The following is a 15,141-nucleotide window of genomic DNA, read 5'->3' as shown; positions in this document are numbered from 1 at the left end:
ACCTTCCTTTTTTGAAGTTTATGAAAGTGCGTTTTTCGGTGACGATGAAGTCGGCGGTACGCTCGAACGAAATAAGTATGGGCAGGTGGTCGGATGCCAATGTTACCATCGACTGCCAGTTGCCGCAGTTTACGAGTTCTGCGCTCACGATTGAGATATCTGGCGAGCTATGACAGCTTCCTACCATACGTGTGGGGGCGTCTCCGTTTATTGTGCAGAACGTCGTTTCGTCTATTTGATCCGCCAACATCTCACCCCTACTGTCCGCCCGCAAGTTTGAATGCCATAGGTCGTGATGGGCATTGAAATCGCCTAAGATAATGCGATTGTTGCCAGTCAGTAAGGCCTCGATATTAGGGCGGTATCCACTGGGGCAACAGGTGACAGGAGGGATGTAGATGTTGATGATTTCTAGATTTGCATCGCCTGACCGGACAGATAGGCCTTGACGTTCTAAGACATTGTCCCTGCGGTCGATGCCAGGATCAAATATATGATATTGCACAGAGTGGTGTATAATAAACGCGAGGCCGCCTCCATTTCCGCTCTCGCGGTCTTTCCTGTGGACATTATAACCAGAGCAGGTCTGCAATGCAGATCTTGCTGTGAGTTTAGTCTCTTGAATCGCAGCAATGCGGATGTTGTGCCGCTTCATGAAATCGACTATCTCCGTAATCTTCCCAGTTAGTCCATTACAGTTGAACTGCAGAATTCTGAAGTGCATGAGGGGTGACGCCGCCACTCTAGGGGTAAGTGACGGGAGACTACGCCTAGGTTGTGGAAGGCCAGGACGCAATTGCTGTTGTGGCCTTGGGACTGGGCGCCCTTGGGCAAGCATTGGGGTACCCGGATGATTTGGGTTTGCGACCTGGCAACATGGCGCGATGAAACCCGTCGAGGGGTTGCCGTCGCGGAGACCAGAACATCTAGGAAAGTGGCACCACCCAAGGCAGGAGCTGCATTGAGCGGATGTCGCAAACCTATATATTCTGTGCTGGCAGACGGTGCAAACGGAGGCAGGGACTAAGAGTCTGTTTCCCTGACCTGCACGATTGCTGCCAGAAAAGGGGGGAGGAGAAGAAGACGGGGGCAGGGGCTGATGCTCAGCATTGCTACCAGCTCTACTACGAAGGTAGTAGTTATGAGTGGTATCAGCTGTTTGAGTTGTTGGCGCCGTGGGGCGCGAGCAGCAGCGGGTACTTGTTGTGGCTTGCTGAGCAGCGAAGCTGCTGGAAGGTAGTGGAGATACGCTTAGGCGTAGACAACGGGACGCCCTTGGGCGTGAGCAGCAAGGAGCCACAAAAGATTTATAAAAGTTACGTGGACGTCGGGTTTTGGGATCAAGCCCAGAACAACCTGTCCGATGCAACCATCCCTTGCACGAGACACACTGAACAGAGTATGACCGTCCTAAAAAGATTCTTTTCTGGCAAATGCAGCAAAACCATTTCTCAGGACCGGGGTCAGGAGACGGACCCGGATTGGGTTCGATACCTTCCCGGAGTAAGAGAATATGTAGCAGTCCTGCTGCAAGGAGCTGCTGGGAGGATGACAATTTGTGGGAGGGACGAAACAAATTAAATGGGGTCACACTGAAATGACAGTCCTTGGTCGGGAAAAATCCCGAGTCGCTCCGGTACATAGAACCGACTGCCTTGGGAAGCGCTGTTCACGCCCTCTTTTCCGGCAGCAATTGTGTAGGTCAGGGAAACAGACTCTTAGTCCCTACCTCCCTTTGCACCGTTTGCCAGCACAGAATATATATGTTTGCGACATCCGCCCAATGCATCTCCTGCCATGGACGGTGTCACTTTCCTCGATGTTCTGGTCTCCGCGACGGCAATCCCCCGACGGGTTTTATTGCGCCATGTTGCCAGGCTGCATACCCAAATACACCGGGTACCCCAATGCTTACCCAAGGACGTCCAGTCCCAGGGCCAAAACAGCAGTTGCGCCCTAGCCTTCCACAACCAAGGCGTAGTCACCCATCACTTACTCTCAGAGTGACAACGTCTCCCCCTATGCTCTTCAGAATTCTGCAGTTAAACTGTAATGGATTAACTGGGAAGATCACGGAGATAGTCCTTTTCATGAAGCAGCACAACATCCGCATTGCTGCGATTCAAGAGACTAAGCTCACAGCAAGATCTGCATTGCAGACCTGCTCTGGATATAATGTCCACAGAAAAGATCGCGAGAGCGGAAATGGAGGAGGTCTCGCGTTTATCATAGACCACTCTGTTCAATATCATATATTTGATCCCGGCATCCACCGCAGGGACAGAGTTTTAGAACGTCAAGGCTGTCCGGTCAGGCGATGCAAACCTAGAAATCATCAACATCTACATCCCTCCTGCCACCTGTTGCCCCAGTGGATACCACCCTAATATCAGCGACTTACTCACTGGCAGCAATCGCTTTATTTATTTATTTATTGACAGCCTTATGGCCTATAATCCTTTTGATTTTATATAATTCGTATTAAATATATGTTTTACAATAATTATATAATAGGTTTTTAAATTTCTTCAAATTTTTGCACGTTTTAATATCTACAGGTAACTCATTAAACATTTTCAAGCCTTTATAGTACAGATCTAGCTTTGTATTTTCTGTGTGGCAACGTGGTAATGTGAAATTGTGTCTATCTCTAGTAGGATAGGTGTGTGTATCACTGCTGTAGCTTAAGTTCTCTCTCAGGTAGTCCGGAAGTGCTCCTGTCTTAATGTTGTATATATATTTCATTGTGTGAAAGGAGATTAGTTGCTTTACGTTCAGCCATTTAAGAGTGTTCAGCATTGATGAAATACTTGTGTCGTACCGCCCGTTGAGTATATGTCTCATTGCTCTATTTTGCATTTTTTGCAACTTGTTTATTTGTGAGTCCGATGTGATAAACAAAACACTGGCACAATATATAAAATTGGGTTTTATGATGGATTTATATACTAATATTTTATATTTCCTTTTTAAATATTTACATGTTCTTTTCGTAAATCCAATTTTCTTTGAGATTTTACTCACTACGTAGTCAACATTATCACAGAATTTTAATTTATTGTCAATTATGACGCCGAGATATTTGCTTTTCTTTACCTCCCTAATAGTTTCGTTTTTTATATTTTATATTAGGATTGGCGCTAGGACTGAGCCCTGTGGAAGTCCTATGTTAATCGGCACGCTATCTGATATTGCTTCATCAATCACTGTATATTGCTTTCTATTAGTTAGGAAGCTTTCGAACCACTTCAACTCCATACCTTCAATTCCGATTCGTTTGTATTTGTATTTGTATTTATTAGGCAATTCATCCCAGCACAACAATTTGACAAAAATTATTTTACAGTGCTAGTCGGTAAAAGGCATAAAATAGGAACAATCTAATCTTGAAACTTAAAGCTAATGACTATGGCTAAGAAAAGGTTACAACAAATAATATATTTAATAAATAGTAAATAGATAAATAAAGGAATGATAGAGTACATTTGCTTAGAAGGAATCAGTATTTTAATAGTCTAGGTTATTATAGAAACTTGTTAATTCTTTATTGAAGAGCAGAGCATTGCTTATAAGCCTAAGTCTAGAAGGGAGCGAGTTCCAAAGACGTATGGAATTAATGAAGAACTGGCGATCAGATATTAGCATACGATGTCTGAAGTGGGTAAGGAGAACAGATCTAGACGACTGGAGAAAATTTAGCCTCCGATACAGATAGTCAGGTTCCTTCATATATATTAATTTATGTAGCGTGGTGAGCGTTTTAAGTTTAATAAGGATATCGAAAGAAATGTTTAGCAACCTGTAAGCATGTTGAGAGACGTGGTCAAGTCTTTTCAACCCATAGACGTATCTAGCAATGTTGTTATACACAACATTAAGTTTCCTATTACATACATAGTCACAATTGGAGTAAACCTCACATCCATAAAGGAGCGTAGGTATTAAGTACGCTTTTGCTATTAGTAGACGAATATTTACGGAGTAAAATATTGTGTAAGCCAGAGTGTACGAAGCATCCCATACACTTTTCCCACTGTGCGGAAGATGTGATCTTTCCATGTCAGGGTTTTGTTAAAAACTATACCTAGATTTTTTGCCGTGCCAACGTATTCTATAATAGTGTTGTCTAAAATTAAATTTTCCATTCCACTTTTATCTAGTGACCTTCTATGAATGACTATACATTTCGACTTCTTAGGGTTAAGACATAAGCCGTTCATAGAAGCCCACGTACCAATTTGACACAAATCGTAATTTAAGTTATTAATACATGAACTGGTACGATCACTAGGACAGCACATATACAATTGTACGTCGTCAGCATAAATGTGAATATTACAATACTTGAGAACACCAGGCAAATCGTTTATATACAAAACAAATCACAGGGGACCAAGGATTGAGCCTTGTGGGACTCCTCTTAAAACACTGACGAAGTCAGACTTTCTACTACCAACACTTACTGCCTGAGTTCGGTCGGCCAAATACGATCTGATTAGGTTGTCCAGCTTCTTGCAGAGAACGGTGTGGTCGACCGAGTCAAACGCTTTTGAATGGTCGAGAAGAGTCAGGAAAGCAGTAAAATTTTTGTCAACTTGTTCTCGAATATCCTCTATCACCGATAGGAGCGCCGTTTTACAGCTACGATTTGACCTGAATCCAGACTGGGAATCTGTGAGAAGGTTATTATTCTGCACATAAGTATTTATCTGGCAGTGCAAAATTCGTTCGACGACCTTGGAAAGGAAAGGCAGAATAGCTATAGGCCTATACTCCTTGTTTTGCTTGGGGATTGGGATTACCTTAGCAACTTTCCAACATTTGGGAAATACACAGGACGTCAGCACAGAGTTAACCAAGTAGGTTAAGTGAGGAAGGATTTTAGGAAGAATTATTTTTAAAAATTTCGGACATATACCATCGAACCCCATAGCATTAGACTTTACTGAAAGAATGGCTTGAACGACATCACAATCATCGACACTAGCAAACTCAAGCGGACCAAAATCAACATTAGCGCGAATACAATAATTATCAGCACATATATTGTCAGTTGAGATAGGCAGATTTACAAAATTTATATTTATCTCATTAATGTCTACATCAGGGAGGACAGAAATATCACATTTGGATTTTCCGATACCAATATGTTTAATCGACTTCCAGGTTTCCTTCGAACTCAAAGCAGCACTAAACTTGTTATTATAAAATTTCTGCTTAGCTGACCTAATGGCTTTGTTTGCAGCGATCCTAGCTGTTTTGAAGCAGTTGTGAGCCTCCAGGGTTTTGTATCGTTTCCATCGTGAGTAAGCAAGGTTACGCTGGTGAATTAAGTGTTTTAGATTGGCACTAAACCAAGGGGTATTATTGTGTGTAGCAGCTTTGAGTTTCACTGGCACATAGTTGTCGAAAAGCCTAATAATATGGTTCTGTAGGAATGATGCCTGATCATCGACCGATGTCAGTGTACGAATCAAGCTCCACTCCACCGACTCCACCGCTGCATTAAGAGAACTGTAATCTATGCTTCTAAAATCACGATATCTAAAGGAACATTGTATGTGTGACGTTTGAAAGTTGTAACTAAGAAATATCAGATCGTGTTTTGAAAAGCAAGATGCCGACAATTGATCGTAGTGGAGCAATTTCAGGGGATCATTCACAAAAAATAAATCCAGCAAAGAAGAATTTGAGTCAGTAAAGTGTGTAGGTGAAGTTAAATTGGTGGGAAAAAGTCCAAGAGACTCCATACTTAGCTTTAGAGTTGAGTCGACGAGAAGGTTGGAGTTGAAATCCCCAGCGATGATTATATTATCATAGCTTATAAGTAGAGGCTCGAGAAATTCAATAAAGCCAGAGAAGTCAACTCCACGATTAGGTCTGTATGCACAGCCGATAAGAAGCCTTTCATTATTTACAGAGAACACGTCTACGAACACATATTCGACAAAATCACTTGGACTAGCACTGCAGCAAAGTTTACAGGATAAACTACTTTTAACATATATAGCAACACCACCACCATGACCACGTCTATCAGCCCTGAAAAGTTGATATCCATTTAGTTGCACCAAATCATTTTTGTGACATGAAGAAAACCAGGTTTCGGAAATACATATAACATCTATATCAGAACCCTCAGATATGAATCTCAATTCATCCAGCTTTTTATATAGGCTTTGTGCATTAAAATGGATGACTTTGAGCCCTTTAGTACGTTTGTTGAATACGCGCAACAGTGTATGTAAGCAGTCTTTGGAACTAGACAACCTATAGTCTAGGACCATCACTATACATATATGGGATATAAAGAATGCTCTGCGATGCGTAACAATAAAGACAACATAAGTGATTGTTTACAAGTATGATAGGGAGAGATAAAGACAGAAACGAAGAGACTCAAGAACTTAAGTAATATACCATACATAGAAATTAATTTATTGATCATTATTCGTTGGCGCATCATCAACTCGAAAGGAACTCGCGCTTTCTTCGCCGGTATTCTCAAGACGCTCTAGAAAATCCAAGCTATGTATTGCTTCAGGGCTGGCGTTGGCTGTTCGTCTGATATGTACCAGACCCTTCTTAGAAAAAACCGCCACTACCTTCCTTTTCTTCTTTAGACGGATCGCTGCCTTGAAGATCGCATAGTTTTGCCTAGACAGCGAAGCATTTACATAAATCGGAGCATTTGAATTTATGCCCACATGAACTAATTGCAGACCCTTGATGTTTGGATTGTTTTGGCGCCTAAAGGTGCCTATACTTTTTAGCAATTTGTTTCTGTCTGTCGGCGACTGAAATTTGATTATTACGGCCGGATCTGTAACGCTGTTTTTATTTTCCGTAGCCGAAAAATGCTCATTATAGGTATTGGTTGCAATCTAAGAGTGGAACAGAGGTGATGAAAGACACTTGCTAAGTTTTCTCCTTCCTTAAAGGGAATTCCGTGTACACGGACTTCACTTGCGGCAATATGGCTCTCTTGCTTTGACGCATTGTTTTTGAGTTTTTTTACTTCCTCTTCGAGATAACCAACGCGCTCGAACACACTCTCCAGCTGAGTAACTCTTGCATTAAGCTGACCTCTTTCTTCAGCACCACAAATTTGTCTTCTAGTTTTTTGCATACGAATTCGATGAGCCTTTTTTCCGAGTCCAAAATTTGCTTAGCAATCAGATCGTTGAACTTGGAAAATCGCTGATCCATGCTTTGCATTAAACTAGGAGAGAAGCCGCTGATCCGTTGCACCTTTCTGGCGCTATCAACCTCGTTATTAAGGTCGTCACCACGACGTTTACCATTGACTTGATCCATGGTGTTCGAAAAAAACGGGCCAATTTCTTTACCATCAGGTTCCTATCAATAGTTTCAAACGCTCTTTTAAAGTCAATGAATACCACTAATATAGTCTTTTTTCTTCGCATATCTTCTTTCCACTGAGAAATAACCCATGTAAGAGCTGTTTCACAAGAGTGTTTGTCACGAAAACCTGATTGCTCTTTAATAAAAATATTGTTTCTTTCAAGATATTCAATTAGTTGATTTTTTACCACTTTTTCTAAAATTTTTTCAGTATTTGGCAAGGTATTTATTGGTCTAAGTTCTTCAGGTTTAACGGTGCTCTTTACTTTTTTCCCAGGTACTGCTGTTGCTATTTTTCATTCTTCCGGTACTTCTCCTCTTTTTAAACTCTCGTTGACGACTTGTGAGTAGAAAGGGAAAATGAATTGCGGTGGTTTAGAAGCTTCTTATCAGACCGGAAACAAAGAACAACCATCGAGTCAGTAGTCTCATTTGAGGTACAAGTGGACATAGGTTTACCACAAGGGTCGGTATTAGCACCAATCCTGTTCAACATTTACATAAACGATATATCATCAGCACTGAAATATAGTAAAATCAGATTGTTTGCAGATGATGCGCTACTTGAAGTAAATGAAACGGACATTTCAATAGCAAGGAGCAAAATGCAAGAAGATTTGGACTCATTGTATAGATGGCTTTGCATTAATAAACTCAAGCTTAACGCTAACAAAACTAAGTTCATGGTTTTATCTTTTATCACTTAATTTAGATCTAAAAATAATGAATACAAGCATTGAGGATGTCAAAATATTTAAGTACTAAGGGATCCTGATTGACAATAAACTGAGGTTTACGGATCATATTGATTATATTGTTGCCAAAATGTGCAAAAAAATTGGATTTTGGAAGAGATCGTGTAAACTTATTAGTAAGAAATATAAGTTGAAAGTATATAGATCCATCATAGAACCGCACTTCTTATATTGCCATACAATATTCTTTATTGCCAATGAAACACAAGTAGACAGGTTACAAATTATGCAAAACAAAGCTATGAGATTTATATTGAAAGTGAGGTACGACACTTCCATAAAGAGTATGCTTGATGCACTAAACTGGTTGAGTGTGAAACAGTTGATATTTTACCATAGTATGAAATTTGTATTTTATATCAAGCATGGTAAATTACCAGCCAACCTAAGTGAAAAATTTGTTTATGTGAATGAAACGCATTCTTACATAATCAGGGAAAATAACAATTTTAGATTACCTGTTCTCAAAACTGAAATGGACAAGCAAAATATATTTTACAAAGGCCTGAAATGTTTTAATGAACTACCTAATCATGTTAAAAATTGTGAAAACTTAAACACCTTCAAAAAAAGTTTATTAGAATATTGAAAAACCCTTCCAATAAGATAAAATATTTTGTATCTGTATTTCATGTTACTGATCCTTGAGCGTACATGGCAATCCAAATACACACAGAGGAACCTTATGCATCAGGTCAAAACCATATATCGCTCGCAATCAAATGGGAAAGAATTCCGGAAAATATCGTCCCAAAAAGTTGGAGTGTTCATGTGAATCACGTATATTCCTACAACAATGATATATTATAATTGGTTGTGTGTACATAAAAGCTGGTACAGGGAGGATTGGAAACACGTCCTTTCCAACCGTCCGATAAGAGTGGCTCGTTCTGCTGAGCTGCTAGCTTTTGGGTTGACCGGAATCAAATGCATTCCGACAGCATAAATAATAAAACTGTGTAATCATACGTCTTGGAGTAGGGCAGGATTGAGAACACGTCCTTCCAACCTCCCAATGAGATGACTACAAGACTCGCCCGTTGGGACCCCCAGTTCCCGTGCTGATCGGAATCGCATGCATTCCGACATCCCAAACGCTAGAAATCCTATTATTATTAAAATATAGTTATAATTTGTAATAATCTAAGTTTTAGGCTTAACACGCCGTAATAATAAATAAATAAATAAATAAAATAACCTATGTAAGGCATAGTGTTTTTAATAACTCCCTCCGTTAACAGTTTTTTGCCACCAATCTTGTGGCTAAAGCTTTTCACAATTCCCTCTGTATTTTCTGTATTTACTTCAGCAAATTTAAAAGAAGTGTTAGTGTTAAAGTGACTACAGTCGTTGCTCTCAATTATCTCAATACTTTCATTTATTTGCACTATACTTTCCACAAAGAATATATTTAACACCTCAGCTATACGGTTTTTATCATCAATCCGCTAACCTTCGTGCTGTATCACCGTTATATTATCTTTCATATCTTGGTAGCATATAGTTTGCTTCAAGCCCTTCCACATTAACTTGCTGTCAGCACTGGTTTTTGTAATTTTATGCTCCATATATTTAATTTTTTTTATTTTCATCATTTTTTTGTATTATTTTTTGATGCTTGTGTATTCAGACCAGTCTCCGTTACTTATTGCAGCATTGTAAGCCAACAGTTTCCTTTTATTTAAATTTATCAGTTCATAATCGTACCACTTGTTTTTTATTTTAATATTTATTTCTTTAACGCAGGTTAACTGTTGCATACAATTTAATAAGCAAACGTCTAAGTATGTGACCATGTCATTCAGCTTTTGACTCAGTATTTCTGAAAAGTTAACGTTTCTTAGTAGTGCTAATATGTTCTCACTACTATATTTTTCCCATGATGTTATTCTAGCCAGCGTTCTATTTGGGATCTCAGTTTTGATATTAATACTGAACATAATTGTCTCGTGGTCTGATATTTTACAAGTATCAAGCCTTTTACACATGGTAGGTTCCTCGTTTGGGTATAGTAAATCGATTTTGGTCTCAGAGCTTTCTGCTATACGCGTGTTAAAATTAATTTTTTGATGCATGGAAAATGTGTTAAACAGCTCATTTAGCCTCAGACTATATGTTGATTCTCTATTCATATTGATATTAAAGTCACCAATGATTACATTGTTATACGTTGTCACATATTTCCGCTACTATTGTTTCGAGATAGTTAACAAAATCTGAGTCACTAGTACTTGGCGAGTGGTATAGTACTCCTACTTGCCACTTTACTTCCACGTTTTTTAACTGGACAATGATACACCATATATTACCATCAATCGCTTTATTATATACTGTTCTAAATTTTACTGAGTTACTAATGTACATCGCTACGCCTCCTGTGTGTCTGCTGTGAGAGTCACATCTTATTGTTGTAAACGATATCTTAGGCGATTTCAATGCCCATCACGATCTATGGTATTCAAACTTGCGGGCGGACAGTAGGGGTGAGATGTTGGCGGATCAAATAGAAGAAACGACGTTCTGCACAATAAACGGAGACGCCCCCACACGTATGGTAGGAAGCTGTCACAGTTCGCCAGATATCTCAATCGTGAGCGCAGAACTCGTAAACTGCGTCAACTGGCAGCCGATGGTAACATTGGCATCCGACCACCTGCCTATACTTACATATATCGCTCGAGCGTACCGCCGACTTCATCGTCACAGAAAAACGCACTTTCATAAACTTTAAAAAAGGAAAGTGGGACTACAAATCCTTTACAGACAACCGCTTTGCTGCCTTCCCTATACCGACTGATGCCCGCCAAGAGGAGCGTGCTTTCCGCAAGGTCATTGAGTCCGCCTCGGCACGTTTGTTGTTGACCATCTCGGGAACTATTTATGTGGCCACATTAAACCTTCATGCCATTACCTCCCTCCCCACCCCCAAGTTCCATGAGGAGCTTGGGTTCGCCAGGGCCTCGTCTGTTAGTGAAACAGGATTCGCCGCGGATAGGTGAGGTTGACAATTGGATTTGGAGAAGATATATATTGCGCTAGCAACCTGAAGGGTCCCGCTACACAGCCCCTTGAATCTGGTATTTTAGCCGCCTCTTACGACAGGCATACCTACCGCGGGAATATTCTGACCCCTAACCCGCTGGGGTGACCCCCTATATTCTGACCCCCTCGGCACGTTTCATTCCCGCCGGTAGAATTCCCGAAATTCGGCCCACTTCCCGGCGGAGGCCGCAAATTTAGCGAGAGAACGTGACCTTATAAGACAACTCGATCCCGGCGATCCCCAAATGAGGGAAATAAACCAACGCATCAGATTGCTTGTGGATGAACACAAGCGGGCGAAATGGGAGGAGCACCTACGCGGTTGTAACGTCTCTGCCGGTGTAGGTAAACTTTGGTCCACCGTAAAGTCCTTATCGAATCCGTCTAGGCACAATGACAAAGTTTCCATCGCCTTTGGCGATAACGTCCTGTCGGATGCGAAAAAATGCGCGAGCGCTTTCTGCCGACAATATATAATGCATTCTACGGTCGACAAAGATAGACGGAGGGCCAACAGACACGCACATAAACATAAATTCAGCGCGTGACCAATTAGCATCACCGCCAAAGAGGTTGAGGATGCCATCGGTCATGCTAAACCATCCAAAGCAGTAGGCCCAGACGGCATAGCCATGCCGATGCTTAAAAGGCTAGGGAAAGAAGGTTTAAAATATTTAGCACATGTCTTCAACCTGTTGTTGTTGTTGTTGTTGTAGCGATTAGGTTACTCCCCGAAGGCTTTGGGGAGTGTTATCGATGTGATGGTCCTTTGTCGAATACAGATCCGATACGCTCCGGTAACACAGCACCATTAAGGTGCTGACCCGACCATCTCGGGAACGATTTATATGGCCACATTGAACCTTCAGGCCATCCCTCCCTCCCCACCGCCAAGTTCCATGAGGAGCTTGGGATCGCCAGAGCCTCGTCTGTTAGTGAAACGGGATTCGCCGCTCGAAGATGAGGTTGACAATTAGGTTGGAGAAGCTATATGTTGCGCTACACAACCCCTTGAATCCCGTCTTCAACCTGTCTCTATCCACCTTTATCATACCTGAAAAATGGAAAATGGCCAAGGTGGTACCGCTACTAAAGCCTTACCAGCTAACATAGGAGAGTCGTATCGCCCGATATCTCTCCTACCGCCAGTAGCAAAGATGCTTGAAGCCATTTTGCTCTCCTACTTCAAAGCAAATTTGCAGCTAGCCTGTCATCAGCATGGCTCCAGAAAACTCCACAGCACCACCACCGCGCTAAATGCCATCAGCACCCAGATAAATTGCGGTTTAAATCAAAATCCCCACCATAGAACAGTACAGGAGAGAAAAGTTTTTGATACGGTCAACCATGGCACGTTACTGCAAGACCTGGAAGGGTCTACCCTTCCCCCATGTCTTAAAAGGTGGACCGCAAATTATCTGGGTGGTCGGCAGGCATCGGTGCAATTTAGAAATGAAACATCAAAACCAAGAAGAATTAAACAAAGGGTGCCACAGGGTGGTGTCCTATCCCCACTGTTGTTTAATTTCTATCGTTATCGTTTCCTACGCCGATGACTGCACAATAATGGCCACAGGCCCAGGCCCACAAATCGATGAGCTTTGCAACAGAATAGAGGGCTACCTCCCTGATCTCTCCAGTTTTTTGCCTCGCGAAACCTGGCATTATCACCGACTAAATCCTCCGCGACCTTATTGTCAACATGGACGTCCCAAATGTCAACCATTTTGAGCATCCACGTCGATGGCACTACGCTACCGACTGTCATACACCCCAAAATCTTGGCATGCAGCCGCAATTGTTCCGAAAATCCAGAGCCGTAATAAAATCCTCAAATCCCTTGCTGGCAGTACTTGGGGAAAAGACAAAGAAACGCTCATTACCACATACAAAGCAATTGGCCAGGCGATTGCGTGCTACGCGTCCCCTATATTATTATTATTTATTTATTATTACGGCGTTCTAGGCCAAAAACTTAGATTATTGCAAATTATAAATACATTTTAATAATAATAGGATTTATAGAATATGGGGTGTCGGAATGCATGACATTCCGATCACCACGGGAATTGATTGTCCCAAGTATGGTCGCCAAGCATAAAAATTACCCACTGGAAGAAGCTACAGGCCTGCCAAAATACTGCTCTCAGAATCCCCACGGGCTGTCTTCTTATGTCCCCAGAACACCATCTACATAATCAGGCATGCTTAACCAACGAATTTGACGTTCCTAACGTTAATAAATGAAACGATATGACTTTGTTTCGTTTATTAACGTTAATTATCGTAACGAAATGATATCGGTTCGTTGGTTAAGCATGCCTGTACATAATGAGGCGAGAATACTCCCCATCAGGGAGAGAAATGATATGCTAACCAAACAGTTCCTGTTGAATACCCAGAAACCTGAGCATCCCAACAGACATCTGATTGATGAGCCAACACCGCTTCCCAAGGCAGTCGGTTCTATGTACCGGAGCGACTCGGGATTTTTCACGACCAAGGACTGTCAATTCAGTGTGACCCCATTTAATTTGTTTCGTCCCTCCCACAAATTGTCATCCTCCCAGCAGCTCCTTGCAGCAGGACTGCTCCATATTCTCTTACTCCGGGAAGGCATCGAATCCAATCCGGGTCCATCTCCTGACCCCGGTCCTGAGAAATGGTTTTGCTGCATCTGCCGGAAAAGAATCGTTTTAGGACGGTCATACTCTGTTCAGTGTGTCTCGTGCAAGGGATGGTTGCATCGGACAGGTTCTTCTGGGCTTGATCCCAAAACCCGACGTCCACGTAACTTTTATAAATCTTTTGTGGCTCCTTGCTGTTCACGCCCAAGGGCGTCCCGTAGTCTACGCCTAAGCGCCCCCCCCCCACACTACCTTCCAGCAGCCCCGCTGCTCAGCAAGCCACAACAAGTACCCGCTGCTGCTCGCGCCCCACGGCGCCAACAACTCAAACAGCTGATACCACTCATAACTACTACCTTCGTAGTAGAGTTGGTAGCAATGCTGAGCATCAGCCCCTGCCCCCGTCTTCTCCACCCCTCTTTTCCGGCAGCAATCGTGCAGGTCAGGGAAACAGACTCTTAGTCCCTACCTCCGTTTGCACCGTCTGCCAGCACAGAATATATAGGTTTGCGACATCCGCCCAATGCAGCTTCTGCCTTGGGAGGTGCCACTTTCCTAGATGTTCTGGCCTCCGCGACGGCAACCCCCCGACGGGTCTCATCGCGCCATGTTGCCAGGTCGCAAACCCAAATCATCCGGGTACCCCAATGCTTGCCCAAGGACGCCCAGTCCCAGGACCACAACAGCAATTGCGTCCCGGCATTCCACAACCTAGGCGTAGTGACCCGTCACTTACCCCCAGAGTGGCGACGTCTCCCCTTATGCACTTCAGAATTCTGCAGTTAAACTGTAATGGACTAACTGGGAAGATTACGGAGATAGTCGATTTCATGAAGCGGCACAACATCCGCATTGCTGCGATTCAAGAGACTAAACTCACAGCAAGATCTGCATTGCAGACCTGCTCTGGGTATAATGTCCACAGGAAGGACCGCGAGAGCGGAAATGGAGGCGGCCTCGCGTTTATTATACACCACTCTGTGCAATATCATATATTTGATCCTGGCATCGACCGCAGGGACAATGTCTTAGAACATCAAGGCCTATCTGTCCGGTCAGGCGATGCAAATCTAGAAATCATCAACATCTACATCCCTCCTGTCACCTGTTGCCCCAGTGGATACCGCCCTAAAACCGAGGCCTTACTCACTGGCAACAATCGCATTATCTTAGGCGATTTCAATGCCCATCACGACCTATGGCATTCAAACTTGCGGGGGACAGTAGGGTGAGATGTTGGCGGATCAAATAGAAGAAACGACGTTCTGCACAATAAACGGAGACGCCCCCAGACGTATGGTAGGAAGCTGTCATAGCTCGCCAGATATCTCAATCGTGAGCGCAGAACTCGT

General features: G+C 42.5%; 1 long non-coding RNA gene across 1 annotated transcript in view; it reads left to right on the top strand.

Annotated features, from left to right (window-relative positions):
* Positions 1 to 346: 346 nt before the first annotated feature.
* The window catches only part of LOC137237002 (uncharacterized), a 217,123-nt gene continuing 202,328 nt past the window's right edge, over positions 347 to 15,141 (top strand). The window contains exon 1 of the long non-coding RNA XR_010948747.1: positions 347 to 450. This is a non-coding gene — a long non-coding RNA (uncharacterized lncRNA). The remainder of the gene's footprint in view (positions 451 to 15,141) is intronic.

This window comes from Eurosta solidaginis, chromosome 1, assembly GCF_040869045.1.
Source record: "Eurosta solidaginis isolate ZX-2024a chromosome 1, ASM4086904v1, whole genome shotgun sequence".
In the NCBI taxonomy this organism is placed as follows: Eukaryota; Metazoa; Arthropoda; class Insecta; order Diptera; family Tephritidae; genus Eurosta; species Eurosta solidaginis.
Note: the sequence above shows the minus strand (reverse complement) of the source record. Positions and strands in the feature narration are given on the sequence as shown.